The sequence below is a fragment of the Microcebus murinus genome, chromosome 12 (genome assembly GCF_040939455.1).
Source record: "Microcebus murinus isolate Inina chromosome 12, M.murinus_Inina_mat1.0, whole genome shotgun sequence".
Classification (NCBI taxonomy): domain Eukaryota; kingdom Metazoa; phylum Chordata; class Mammalia; order Primates; family Cheirogaleidae; genus Microcebus; species Microcebus murinus.
In genome coordinates, this window is record NC_134115.1 from 41,689,524 (window position 1) to 41,702,192 (window position 12,669).

At 40.9% G+C, this 12,669-nt stretch overlaps 1 protein-coding gene and 1 non-coding gene across 7 annotated transcripts in view; both read right to left on the reverse strand.

Moving 5' to 3' along the window:
- The window catches only part of NFIB (nuclear factor I B), a 428,232-nt gene that overhangs the window by 324,769 nt on the left and 90,794 nt on the right, over positions 1–12,669 (reverse strand). The window lies entirely within an intron of this gene.
- Positions 10,360–10,431, reverse strand: TRNAH-GUG (transfer RNA histidin (anticodon GUG)). Its single transcript has one exon. It is a non-coding gene; the product is annotated as a tRNA-His (tRNA).

A 12,669-nucleotide genomic window follows, 5' to 3' on the forward strand; every position in this document is an offset into this window, starting at 1 on the left:
TTCTGTTTTCTTTGTTCTTGCCATGCAGGGAATATTTGCATTCTTTCTCATTGTGGGGAACTGTGCAGCAATCTCACACCATATGTATTTTTATATTGGAATTTTATATTGGAAGTCATGAGATCTTTATTTTGCATTCCTTTACCATGACCCAGCATCCATTTCCCATCCTTCGCAAGGGTAACTCGGGTCGGCATGCATCTCCACTAGAGAATTCCCAGAGAAGCTCAGGCATTTGGTCCTTTTATCTCTTGTTTTTTTGGCAAGGGGGTGGCGGTCGGTAGTGGGCGGGAGGGGAGTAGGTTATGCTTGTTTGTTTACTTTGGGAGAAACACTTTTAATTTCCAGTCTTTCCAACTGTCTAACTCCCAGGTAATTCATGCTTACAACACTGATGTCATGGTATTTTAAGTTAAAAAATAAGCACAGGCCCAAGGGAGCAAAGGAAGGGCCTAAGTGGGAAACCAATCAGACGTAGAAACGCTCGTGCCTTAGACACTCGTCGTTGTCCCCTGAAGGAGGAAGGAATGTAGCGATGGATGCAGTCACTGATTCTGGGCACAAAGGGTTTTCAGTGGCTTCCATTCCCGTATTCTGCAGAACAGTGTTTCCAGGAGATGTGCAAAAAGCATTCTATAGTCAAATAAGTTTGGGAAACCGCATATCAGAATTCAGCGGCCACATTAGCATATTAAAGGCTCTGATGGTTTCACATTAAATAAACCTATTTAACTTTGTTTAACTCGGCATTCCCTAAACTTATTTGAGCTTGAAACACTTGCCACAGTTTACCCAGAGGCGACCTGCAGAACCACATTCCTTGGACTACACAATTAGAAGACAAAGAAATACAATGCTATTATCTTAAAAGTGATACGCTCTTTGTAGATATTAAAGACATAAATTCAATTTCCTTCTTAAGTCATTGTTCCTCTGCCCTCTCTCAGAGGCCAGAGCCATTGGGCTTATTGACTCAGAGGCGGAGCTGTGAGGGCGGGTGTTGGACATTTTGTGAGAGACACTAGGCAAGGGAGACAGGCTCTACGGAGAGGGAAAGGATTTTTAAAAATTCTTTCAGCTCCGACATATCCGGGCATACGTTTGGTGGACTGGGTAGAATTTTACACACGAGACATCAAGGCAGAAAGAGGAGGTGAGAAGGGACGTCTACTCCTTCCAGTGCTGGCAAAATTAGGAGGCGATTATGGAGAGAAAGGGTAGAAAGCAAATTGATCAGATCTGTTTCAAATTCCCTTCATGGGCCTTTGGTCTACAAAAGAGAGAGGGGTAGTAGGTAAGTATGGACGTGCTTGAGTGCCCATTCCCACCTGGGATTCCTGCCTGGGGTTTGGCCATGGCATGGATGGGCAGAGTGGGTGTTTGGGATTTAGCCTCACTGCTCCTCCCTAGGTTTCTCTAGGGCACCGCTGACACCCTCACATCCCACAGTGCTCAGAAGGCGTGCGAACTGAGAGTCAGCGAATCGTCCATGGGGCCAGATAGGTCAAGTGATAGAGCTTTAAGGGGAATCAGTATCAGAGAGAGCCAGGACAAGGGAGGCTGAGACAGCCAGGAAGGGCCCCAGTCCCCGACCAAGGCCAGAGGACCCAGCACACAAGGCTTGCCAATCACTGCCTTTAGTGCTTGAGTTAGAAGGAATGGAGGCCAAAACAAGGACCCCATGTGGTCTGTGACCCCCCCCCACTCTGCCCCACAAGGTCATGGGAGCCCTGCTGTGCACCCCAGCCATAGACCCAATGCTACTTTATAGAGAATTTAGGGGGAAAAGGGGAAGAAGTAATTGAGAATGAACCACTATTTGGAAAGATGAGCTTTATTTACAGGGAATAGTTACATTTGGGGATTGGACTAAAATTTAAACTGAATTGGACATTTAGCTATTTCCCATCTGCTCACCCACAGAGGGGGGCTTATAAGAAAGGCCAAATTAATAATAAATAATATACAGACATTACATTTTCTCTGCACATCTGACTTTCAGTGTGATTCAAATTTCAGACATTGCCAATTCCTTCTTTTGGTATTCCCAGAGGCTTAGATGGGGCCACTTCATATCCAAGCACTAGTTTTACTTCAGACTGCAGGATTGACACAGCGCATCCAAAAGCTCATTGTGCGCTACTATGATTATGGGGTTGTTGGGTTATGAGATACTTCACTTCAGAGGCCCAGTTTCATTCATGTTTTCCGCTAACAAAGAGAATGGTGACTGAATATAATATGCATTCAATAAGTGTTAGTTGAAACGAATGAATGAATGAATGAATGAATGAATGAATGAAATATGCTCAGACTCTGCACCTCAGTAGATGCTCTATGGAGGGAAAGTCACCTGTGTATTCTTTTTGATTATAGGAAGAAAAAATTCCTTGGTGATTTTGGTGGCAGCCGCTCTTTCTCACAGCTACACTGTCCTTTCTGCTTTTCTTTCACCTCTTCCATCTCTATTCAATTACTTTCCTTCTTTTTCCTCTGCCTTTCGTTTTTGGAAATGCTCTGGAGATGACAGTGACTAGCAGAATAAAGGAGTAGTCCTGTCTTTGAGAGTTTCCAAATCCTCCTAAACTGCTATTCAGGAAGAGACTTAAATTTATATGACAATTCTTGGCTTAAAGAAAAAAACTAAGCCTTCTGATAATCCTACTAATCTCCACTTGGTTTTCCTGTCCTGGTCATTATCCTGCTCTCCTGTCTCATTTCACCATTGTGATCTTTACAGGCCAGATATAAGTGGCAGGGCTACAATTGTAGTGTCTATACCCTCCTATGTGCTCTCATACCTGCATGATGACACATTTTATTGAATTATAGCTGAACTTACTTGCATGTCTATTTTTTTTTTCTAGACTGCAAGCTCATTGAGATCCTACATCTTTGTTCCTGCATCTCCATATTTCATGGTGCCCTGTAAAGTGCCCCGTATAGTGTGGGCATGCAATGTGTTTGCTAACTGATCAAACTGGATGTTTTATGATTTCTTAAAAGCAGAAAAAAGAAAAACTTACTTTTCTAATGCTTGCAGGTTTTTATTATTTTCCTGTGCCAACTCATTCATCAAGCCTACCAGATGGCATAGAACTTCTACCCTTTCTTCTCACCATCCTTCTAGCTGAAGACATGCCTGGATATTTCAGGGAGCACCCAGGAGAACACTCTAAAATAAATCCATTTTTACCTTTCTGCTCTGACTGCCTTGATATGACCTCTACCATGTCAGCCCAGTCTCACTATGTTTACTTCCAAGCATGAGCCCATTATCCAGAGTAACAAGGTATAGTACGGTACCATGTCATCTAGTGCTGTGGAGTGTAGCCTAGAGGTTAAGCACGTGAGCTCCGGAGGCAGATTCCAGTGCTTGCATTTAAGCTTCCCCAGTTATTTGCTGAGTGACCCTCAGAAGGTTACTTGGCCTCTCTGTGCCCCAATTTATCCACATATAAAATGTGGATGATGATAGTATCACAGACAATCCTTCTCTGCCTTGGGAGCCTTTTACAGCTCCTGAAGACGCAGAAATCCTCAAGTTTGAAGGGTGCTGAGTTCTTTTCATGTCTCATTGCACTGGAACCACACTGAGACGCTCCTTTCTGCTTGTGCCCATCCCACAAAGGCCAGAAGAGACAAGCGTCTTGGTTGCTATCTCTGTAAAAACTACCCCTTCATCTCTTTGGAGTCATAGTTCCAAAAGGGAGTTTTCTCTAGATTCCCAACTACGGGTTAAATGCCCATGTGTGCTTTTACCATATTTGTAGCTTTCCTTTTCATAATCTTATCATGATGAATTACAAGTGCCACTTGACTTATCTGTTTCTTCCATTAGCCTGAAAGCTCCAAGAAAGCAAAGATATCGCCTATTTTGTTCACTCATATTCTCTTTTTCTATCCATTATGCTTGGCATACTATAATAGTAATAATTATAATAATAATAGTCATAGTGAGTCCGTGTATTATACTTTCTCTGGACAGGACACTCTTTTAAGTACTTTATATAACTAGCTCATTCAGTCCACACACTACCCTTTAGGTGATACTATCATCATCCACATTTTATATGTGGATAAATTGGGGCACAGAGAGGCCAAGTAACCTTCTGAGGGTCACTCAGCAAATAACTGGGGAAGCTTAAATGTAAGCACTGGAATCTGCCTCCAGAGCTCATGTGCTTAACCACTAGGCTACCCTCCACAGCACTAGATGACACGGTACCGTACTATACCTTGTTACTCTGCATAATGGGCTCATGCTTGGAAATAAACGTAGTGACGCTGGGCTGAGAAGACCACCCTCTCCAAGGTACTGAGGGGACGCCCAGCACAACAGGGAGTAGGGATCCCAAGTTTATATGTGGGACAGGCAGTGTGAACAGGATGTGGGAGTAGAGAAGGCTAATAGAAGAGTGGCTGGTTGGAGAACTGGAGGACAGCAGGTGGCACACTTAGCAGCTGGTATAAGTAGGAAATTTGAAGGAGACAGGGAAATGTCTAAAGGAGATTTTCAGATAAAATTCTTTGTGACGAGGTCTTTGAAAATCCCATGCTATTTCTTCTAGAAAAGGTATAGGTCTAGTTTACATTATTCTTTTTTCTTTTCTTTTCTTTTTTTTTTTTTTTTTTTTGAGACAGAGTCTCTCTTTGTTGCCCAGGCTAGAGTGAGTGCCATGGCGTCAGCCTAGCTCACAGCAACCTCAAACTCCTGGGCTCAAGGGATCCTTCTGCCTCAGCCTTCCGAGTAGCTGGGACTACAGGCATGCGTCACCATGCCCGGCTAATTTTTTCTATATATTTTTAGTTGGCCAATTAATTTCTTTCTATTTTTAGTAGAGACGGGGTCTCACTCTTGCTCAGGCTGGTTTTGAACTCCTGACCTTGAGCCCTTGAGCAGTCTACCTGCCTCGGCTTTCCAAAGTGCTGGGATTACAGGCGTGAGCCACCGTGCCTGGCCTACATTATTCTTTAATTGAACTTTTTTCTTTAAGTAAGACAGCTTATGAAGACTGGGCTAGGTGGAGTTCCAGAACTGATTCAGGTTTTATAAGTGTTAGCGAGGTGTGTGAGCTGGCTGCTACGGCCTCAACCCCGTCTCTGGATCTCTTGGGGGAAGAATGGAGAGAAATGGCTCAGGCCAGAGCTTGAAGCTAGCTGTATGTAGGATTTTTGATCAAGTTCCCCCATGTTTTGGAGTTTAGGGTACACGTATTCAAGGAACTGCAAAAGAGAAAGAGAGAAGGAAAGGTTGAGGTGGTGCAGAAATAAGAATAAGAGAAAGTGAGAGAGGATGTAGAAAAACCCGCTTCTTTGATTTGTATGGTGTGATTTCTGAAATTGCTCCAGCCTCTACAGGATTTATGTGGCTTCATTAATCACACTTTCTTTTGAAATGGAATTTTCTGCCTCGGAGCCTTTGAACGTTGACATCCAAATACAATATATTCTTTTAAAATCACCTCTGGATAGAGACAACACTGTTGAGGTAATTCCCCCAGATCGTAGGTGGAGTCTGTTTGGTCCTCAGATCTTGATAATATGCTGAAAATAGGACCTCCCTTCAGAGAACAGAAGAGTTCTGGTATGATTAGGATCCTAGTTGCAGACATCCTGGGCCAGGAACCGGTGGAGGAAAAAAAAAAAAAAAGAAAGAAAGAAAAGAAAAAACGAGCCCCTTGTTTTTGATGAACAACAACAAGCAGTGCCATCTAGTGGCAATTTATGTTTATCTTGGAGGAGGTTTGACTGTGACCTCCCAGACTAGCTCCTTGCTCACTATCAGAAAGAGGGCGAAACACAAGTTCTCCTTTCTGGTGGCAACATGACCTGCATCAAGTGACAAAGCTTAGGTGAAGACACAAGTGTGTGGAAGCTGCTGCTGCTCAGAGTAGCTGAATCCAAAGCTTTTGTTGTTGTTGTTCTTTTTCTTTTTTTAGTCCCCACAAACAACATAGAAGGATGATGTGCCTGGGAAGGGAAGGAAGGGAGGGAAGGGGAACACTGGTCACCAGGATTCCCACTAGATACACAATCGTACATCACCTTCTCTGACCCTCATAATTTCCCCAGTTTGCTAATGAGTCAAAGCACAAAGAGGTCAAGTGCAAAGTCAAGGACGTGGGAGTTGCAGAGGTGGGATTTGAGTCCAGGTCTCTTTAGAAAAGCTTTCTCTCTGATTCAGCTTTTGTTGGAATTACCCTCCCTGGAAGGCCCACACTTCTGAGCCTTGCCACAGATCTTCAGCCTTTGAGGGTGATGGTATTGAGACGGGTAAGAACACCTTAGAAGAGGTAGAGGCACTGGCAGAATCGTCAATGTCTCATGCTTCCTATGAGCTACAGAGGGAAGAAAAAGCCCACTCGTCATCTCTCAGTGCTCAGATCTCTTGGATGAAATTGCAGCAGCTGTTGGTGGATATGCACTATTTTTTCACAAAGTCATCACCAGCTGCCATTCCTGGGGCCACTGCTGCTTCAGTGACCTGGGCCTTAGGATCTCCCACCCCACAGGGGCCAGCAGCAGCAACCTGTCTGCCCAGCAGTGCTCTCTGAAAGTGAATTGCACCCATTCAGATTCTAATAAATCACTTTCTACACATTGGTGTATTTTTGTTGCACACAAAAAACCAACATTCTCCATAACTAGTTATAAAGAATATATGTTGGTTTTTAAATAAGAAAGTACTCATTTTATGACCAATTTACTTTGGGTTGTTCAATATATGAGTTGATCAAAAAAATGTTAATTTATGTTATTTATGAAAGTTCACTAAAATATAGGCACAGAAAATATTGGGCTATAAACCCTCTTCAATTCAACAGATTAATGGTGAAGATTAAGGAGATAGCTCTGACCCACTATATTGTAGAGAGCAAGAAAAGCATTTAGCTAAGGACATAGCTTATGGTAATAAAGCAAGCATATGTAGTTCTGAATTTTTAATTCAGGTATTCAATTATAGTTACATAGGTAAAAATATTTTTGCTTGAACAAACTCTAATAGACTGTTGCAGCTATACCACCATGAGGGCATAAAGTAAGAGACTAGAGCGAATTAAGATTTCTTGCCATTATAGTTGACTCCTATGAAAAGAAGAAAAAGAGTTTTCCCGATTTTTAAGTGAGCCAAAGATTTTATAATTTGAATAAACAAATCCAGAGGATGAAAATGTCACCGATCAGTGAAACTTACAGCTGTCAAAGTCGTGTGATCAAAATCGGGATTCTGTTAGTTCTCTGGTGTTTCATCATTAATGTTACAAAGTTATCAAGGAAGCTCTTTAATAGTGAGAATGACTTGTCTTTTCCCTGAAATGCTTTATCATTAATTTTTTGGTGGAAAAAATGTTTGAAAGATTATATCACAGTCTCCCTGATTTTTCATTTGCAAGTATTGGCTTTGGTATAAAATATAGACAATACGGGCATGGAAATAAAATGGGATCTGTTGGGATGTTTGTAAGTTATTTCTACAAAAGTTAAAAGCATATTTTACTTTTTTACATATTTCTACAAAAGTTAAAAGATATTGTCTAATCAATAACTGCTAATGAAATCTGTTAATGAAATTAAAAATGTAGAATTAATTTTTGATAACTTGGACTTTAGCATTTCTAAAAACTAACTCAGTAAAAAAATTGGCGTTACAGTAAAAATGCAACACATTTTAACAGCAGCAAGGATATTAAATGTCAACAAACTCTTTGCTGATGAAAACAACCACTGACTTTTATAACCCTCAGTCATGGTAGCCATATAAAGAGGGAATGCAAACTTGGATGTTCATCTGGTCACTCAGTGGATCCTGACTGTGCTATCCTTGGTTTGGAGTCTACTCTATCACATTTTTTTCTAACCTCTGAAATCTACAGTGAGGAGTCCTTTTCCTAATGGAAAACTCACTCTAGAGTTTCTATCAATGGAGGCTGTGTGGTGGGTGAGGGTGGTAGGCAGCCTTGAAATAAAAAGAATAAATATTATTTGTTGCATCTCTGCTAGGTGCGAGTGTTGCATTTCTACGATGTGTACTAAGTGATTTTTGTTTATCTGTACATTATTCTTTTAATTTGCACAGTAATATGCCTTTTTTAAAAAACTGTAAGAGCTTAGATAACTTGCCCAAGTTCAAGTTGATTTTTGTTGGCAGAGTCAGGAAGGAAGATTTTGTGCTCTTTCCTAGCTAAGTTGGGAGAGCAGTCATCTGGGGGAAAGAAGAGCCCTTTTGGTGCAGACAGAGGAGAGAAAAATGAAGTGCTCCCTTTGTCCAAGCAGTTGCTCAGTGTTCTATGCTCAAAGTTGAGTCTAGACTAATTGTCATTTTCTGAACCCCCTCTCCCCACTGCTTTTCGTTTTTCACAAGGCAGTGAAGATTATAGTTTGGGAACTGAATTCATGGGTTGGTGGAAGTAGACAGCCATCAACTGGTATGCTCTAGTAGTGAATGGGAAAAGATTCAGAGGGAGACAACTGAGGTGGCTCCAGGGCTGGCAGTCCCCTCACTCTGTGACGGGCCTCAGGATAAGGGAAGAAATCTCTTTTGTGCTATATGGCTCTATCCCCATTTACACAGCTAATTGGTCCAATGATGACCACCTGACCAAAGCTAAGCCAATCAGATCCTTCCCCAGTATATTTGGAATAGTAACTATGGTGATCTTTTGCTGGAGGCAATTCTTAAGATATAAAGAGCAAGAATTGCTGTTGGCTACCATGTTTCCTGCCATGTAGCAGTTAGTTTGAGAGAATAAGGCAACATTTAAAAAGAAATATGGGATGAGATGGAGTCTGTTCTAGTCCTCTTTAATAACCTAGTTCCAATTGTTTCTGAAGCCCCACATATACTTGTGCCAAGGTACATCCTGCTCTTTAAATCAGTGCATGTTTCTGTCATGTATAACCACTGAATTCTGAGTGACACAATCTCCTTCTTCAAATGAGTATTTCATTGCATCTTCAGTCTCTTAATAAAATACAAATAACCATGAATAGACTTGTTCTGTTTTAACAAAAGAACAATTGCAATTCAGCTGTCTTCGTGAAGCTGAGAAGGCTTTGCAGACTTGAGGCAGAGCCTAGGCTAGGTCCTTCGGAGAAGAGGAGGCAGAATTTATGGGAAATATTGGGGAAGGGGGGTTGAGGAATTAGCCACATATGGGAAGAGACCTCAGAGTGGAAAATAATCTTGAAAGTGAGTCCAGAAGGAGACAATAAGCATTCACTTCATAATACTCCAAGGCTAATATTTTTGAGTCATAATTAGAGATTGCTCTTTTTTTTGGAAAGGGAGAAATAATATTTATTGCAATTTTTCTAGAATATTATTTCTAAAAATTCACTGGCTCTGAAAGAACTTGAGAGATTCTGTTCCTATCCTGTGCATATATTTTTAGTAGAAAAATTTTTTTAGTATTACATAAATAACAAATACAAATTTTTGCTAAGCTGTCCATGAAACAGGAGTTAGAGGCATTAAAAAGTGCCTTCTAATGATCCCTTATTTAAAACATAGCGGGCTATAATTTCAGAGCAGTAAAACCTCATTATAACATACTTATAGTTGACATTTTCAGGCTGTATTGTTCGTGTTTTTAAGTCCTCAAGAAAGGCCCATTAAAGCCATGTTACTCACATTAATTCAACATTTAGCCACTTATACTACAAACCCCAGTCTTTCGAAAAATGTCATTAAAAATTTTTGCCATATATGGACATTATTTATTGCTTGAGCCCCATTGTCTACTTATAATATGCCCTTTATCAGACCCAAATGCCCACTTCAGAGATTTTCGTTTTGAGCAACAACTGGCTCCTTACATTATCCAATGATGCAGGAAAGTTAAATTACAGCCAGTTCATATCATAGAAACAAAATGTTTCCTGCAATTACTGATAAGGGACAGTTCATTTTCTCTCTGTCATCCTGAAAAAAACCTCCTAACAACAATTCATGCCTGGTTAAACAGGATTTGCACATCTACTGCTGACATCTTTCCAAATAATTCAGGGTTGTTATTACTGTATAGCCCTGGCAAGGCTCAAAAGCAAGCAGACTTGACGAGTCTGCTCAAAGCAGAGCTTAAGTAGTTGTAATTAATAATAATTACATGCCCACTACACTCCAGTTTTATCATATTATCCGTCAATGCAAATAAAAAAAAAAACACACACGACACACTTGCAACAGGACGAATCATTAATAAAGCCACTCCGCATGTCTCTCTCTAAAGTTTAAAATCTTTGTAGTGGTTTCTGTTTTATTGATTTTCATGATCACATGCCTGACTGCAAAATGTTGTTTAGATGCAATGCGGCCTGGGACTGGTCTTGTTCTCTTCCAAAAACCTTCTCCCCTCCTGCCGTGACTCGGATTCGAACCGAGGTTGCTGCGGCCACAACGCAGAGTACTAACCACTATACGATCACGGCAAGCTACAGAAGAGCTGAGTGCTAAGCTTTCTTTAAGGGCCATTGCAATATTAAAATTTGTGGAAACACTGCCATCTATTGCCTAAATATGCACATTTTCTTAATATTGGGAAAGACAAGTAGTGTTTCAGTAATTTCTAATTATTTCAAGGAACAATAACAACGTGCGTGAACATGAAACCAACCTCGTCTTCTTGCTGATTGAAAAAATGGTAGTAGGAAAGGATTCGCTGGATTCACCGTCCAAGAAATGGTAATCAAAGTAACAAGGCTAAGGGAAACGAGTCTATTGACTTATGCTTCTTATGTTTAATCAATAACAAATATAGATTTCCGATTCCCAACTACTGCCACCATATGTTTCACTGAATGACATAGGAATCTGAGCCTCTTTTGTGGCTTTTCCACCACTAGTCTTATTTCCATTTGCTTAGGCAGCACAACCATAAAAAATATAGCATGAACAAAATGGCCTGAGGACTGAGGAGAGTCAGAAAGTTTTGTTTTACCTATTCAAGGAAGCCAAAGTGAATATATTTTGACTGAGGAAGGACCCCCTTCTCAAACCCATGGATCCCTAAAGTTGATTCCCCTCCGCCCAGAATGTATAGATTTGAAAGACATAATAATCTCAAAAAGAAAAGTTTCCCAATAACATTAGCAACCCACCATGCAGAGAAACTGGAGTGCTCCATGCTAGGTAAGTTTCAAGGGGAAATTTATTTTAAAAATTAAAGTAGGAAGTAGTCTACTCAAGATATTCCAAGGGCTGAAAATCTTAAAATAAAACACACAGAAATACCTATTTCTAAGTAATGGATTGTTATCAGGGTGCCTCCTTTAAACCCTATAAACAGAGAGGACATGGGGGCAGCCAGAGCTAGCTGGCGCCGTGCACGGGTGGCAGGAACCTAATCCACGTGTCGGTCAGGGGCCCACAGCTCCGGAGCTTCTGGAAGGAGGATATCTCTGAAGATAAAAGTTTCAGACACAACGGGCACTCAGTCACTCCCCTCCGATCTTCCCTCAGTCCCTCACAAATACATCTTCCTTCTATGGTCACTTAGAGGATTCTTGACCCGGGTTCCTGGACCCCACATGTGTTGTGGGGAAACCAGGGCAGAGCACTCTCTGGCCTGAACAGGAATACAGCTGGGCGAGTCTCATAAAAGGTCACTTGTGGCAAGGGAAAAAGCAAGTCTCTTGGTTGACAAAGGAGGAAATGATTGTTTCCCAAAGTACAATCATTTGTGATTTTTCCTTCATGATATTTGCTATGAGGACACAGCAACTGAATAATACGAGAAATAATAATTTTTTTTTATTTCAGAGTATTATAGGGTTACAAACGTTTTGGTTACATAAATTGCCTCTGCACCACCCAACAAGAGTGTCCATTCCCCAGACAGCATGCATGGCATCCGTTAGGTGTGGATTTACCCGTCTCCTCCTCCCTCCTCCCACCTGCCTGACACCCTATGAATGTGACTTCCTATATGTGCCCATTAGTGTTGATCAATTAGTACCAGTTTAATGGTGAGTACGTGTGGTGCTTGTTTTTCCATTCTTGGGATACTTCACTTAGAAGAATGGGCACAAGCTCTATCCAGGATAATACAATAGGTGGTTCACCATTTTTTATGGCTGAGTAGTACTCCAGGGTATACCTATTTTAAAAGATCAACTCACAGAGTACAAATTGTGAAACCATGCCATCGGGATTTGAATTCTGGCTCTGTCACTTACTAATTGGGGAAACTTGGGCTGCTTGTTTTCGAATCTATCAAGTGGAGAGAATAATAGCACCCACTTCATAGGATTGTTGTGAAGATTAAATACATAAGTACATGTCAGCAACTTCAACTAGGTTTGTCACATAGTTACATTATTATAATTTAAATATATATATTTTCAAAGGAAATTTTAGAACATTCCCTATATTTAAAAAACACAGTATCACATTCCATAACCAGAGATCACTATGAAATTAAATGTGAGAACAAACCAATAGAACTAAATTCTAGCCAGATACTCTGGGCTTTGAATCCAAGTTCTGTTCTTTGTTAAAAAGGAAGGAGGGCAATAGCAGGAGAGGTGTTAAGGATATGTCAGCCTCTGAACCTCTGAGGGAAGCTTCTTCTTGACTCCTCTGTGTGACCAGAAGAGATTTGAAAAGGGAAGAATTTTCTCTGCATGGGATTTAATACTGTTGAATGCCACAGTCATTACACCCTCTTA